Here is a 2,504-nt window from a genome sequence, read left to right on the forward strand (position 1 = left end):
ATTTGCTGAAATCACTGATAGGGAGGAGTAAGAAAGTCTCTAATATACGAGTGTCACCTCTACAAGTGGAACTTTTAGGATATACCAGTAGGGTTTTTGGGGTGTTCTACAAGTTGAGTTTTCAGGTATTCTACAAGTAGGGTTTTCATGTATTCTACAAGTACAGTAGAGTTTTCAGGTATTCTACAAGTAGGGTATTTAGGTATTCTACAAGTAGGGTGTTCAGAAATTCTGCAAGTAGGGTATTTAGGTATTCTACAAGTAGCTTGGTAAGGTATTCTACAAGTAGGGTATTTAGGTATTCTACAAGTAGCTTGGTAAGGTATTCTACAAGTAGGGTATTTAGGTATTCTACAAGTAGCTTGGTAAGGTATTCTACAAGTAGGGTACTTAGGTATTCTACAAGTAGGATGGTAAGGTATTCTACAAGTAGGGTATTTAGGGATTCAACAAGTAGGGTGTTAAGGTATTCTACAAGTAGGGAGAAGTTATTCTACAAGTAGGGTGGCAGGGTATTCTACAAGTAGGGCCTTAAGGGATTCTACAAGTAGGGCGTTAAGGTATTCTACAAGTAGGGCGTTAAGGTATTCTACAAGTAGGGCGTTAAGGTATTCTACGAGTAAGTATCTGGACAGTGAACATCCCTGTGCTAATGTACTAGTGGAGTCCTCAGAGAGCCTGTCTGTATGTTTGCTAACGGCAGCCACAGGCCTGACCTCGCGGGCCTGCCATACTTAGGGGCTGACCTCGACCATAGATGAGGGATGCATCCCAAATGCCACCCTGTTACCTATATAGTTCACCACTATTGACCAGAGCTCTGGTCAAAAGAAGTGTACTACATAGGGAATAGGGTGTCATTTGGTTTTCAGCCGAGATGTTTTCACCTACCTGCTTGCCCGATGATGTCATGGACCACCACCTCAGTCCACCACACCTGTCAGATCCATATAGCAGAGCGGGCTTCTTATTCCTTTATCACGGCATCATAGGGGCTTGTAACATCTATCCTCTATTTACAAAGATGGAATTAAGTGGAGTCTTTGCAGCTGAATCTCTCTTGGAATGGCAGCGGGAGTGTTTCACAAGACATTAGGAATTTTTATGTTTTTTATTTGTTATTTTTATATCTCAATAAAAGTAGTGATGCTTCCACTAAAGCTTTATACGTCCTACCAAACATTAAACAACATGATAATGTCTCATTCGGACCACTTCACTCCTTCTACTGACTTGTTAGACGTCCCTTCAAAGGGGCCTGGTGCCAATGTTTTCTCTGTTTTTTGGGGGGAACTCCTGGAAAGACACGCCAAAGCAGGAAGCCTGATTTCAATGCCTATTCCCTTGGGTTAACTCTCTCTTCCCTGGAGTTAACGCTCTCTCTCGCTAAGGCCTCCACCCACCCCCCTTATTTCTCTCTCTTTCTGTTGCTTTCTCACCATGACCTATTTTTCTCACCCCTGGAAAACACACAAGCATGTATGCACAAGCACACAGACACACACATGGCATGCACACAATTTTTTTTCGCATACATACTATGTACGTAAGCATGCATGCACACACACATCAAGACACAGACAAGCACACTGAGAGACAAGCCTACATCCCCACAGAGAGAGAGAGGCATCTAAGGGAATCTAAGGTATGAGTAATATAGAGAGAGAGAGAGAGAGAGAGAGAGAGAGAGAGAGAGAGAGAGAGAGAGAGAGAGAGAGAGAGAGAGACAGAGACAGCCAGACAAACAGACAGATAGTGAGAGAGAGAGACAGACAGACAGGGAGACAGACAGAGAGAGAGAGAGAGAGGGGCCGAGACAGCCAGATAGACAGACAGACAGACAGACAGACATACAGACAGACAGGCAGAGACAGCGAGACAGACAGCGAGACAGACAGCGAGACAGACAGCGAGCCAGCCAGCCAGCCAGCCAGCCAGCCAGCCAGCCAGCCAGCCAGCCGCCAGACAGACAGACAGACAGACAGACAGACAGACAGACAGACAGACAGACAGACAGACAGACAGACAGACAGACAGACAGACAGACAGACAGACAGACAGACAGAGAGTTCAGCTACATGCCCTGTAAGGAAAGAACTCTATCATAAGACAAGAGAAATGATAACCCGGTGTACCTTGGCTGCCCAGCGAGGTCTTATATAATGCAGGACATGCATTCTGAAGGGGACCTAAAGGGACATAGCACACAAATACTGCATAGTTCTAGTCATTTCACAAATGTTTAAAATACTCATCCATCCTTGAGGGGATTATTAAGCAATTATTTCCTACTAACAATCCAAAGTCATTAATATTGACAAATTCATTGTAAATTGTGAAAAGGGTGTGTCTTCCGGATGACAGAAACTGATGCCAGTGTATTGTGAGGATCCTGAAACATCACATTTTGGTTTCTATTAGGCCCAGAAGATTATACAAAATCACATTTTTCCCGAAATTCATATTACTGCAATTTGCGCCTTCTGTTTATACTCACATAACTA

This window comes from Salmo salar, chromosome ssa27, assembly GCF_905237065.1.
Source record: "Salmo salar chromosome ssa27, Ssal_v3.1, whole genome shotgun sequence".
Classification (NCBI taxonomy): domain Eukaryota; kingdom Metazoa; phylum Chordata; class Actinopteri; order Salmoniformes; family Salmonidae; genus Salmo; species Salmo salar.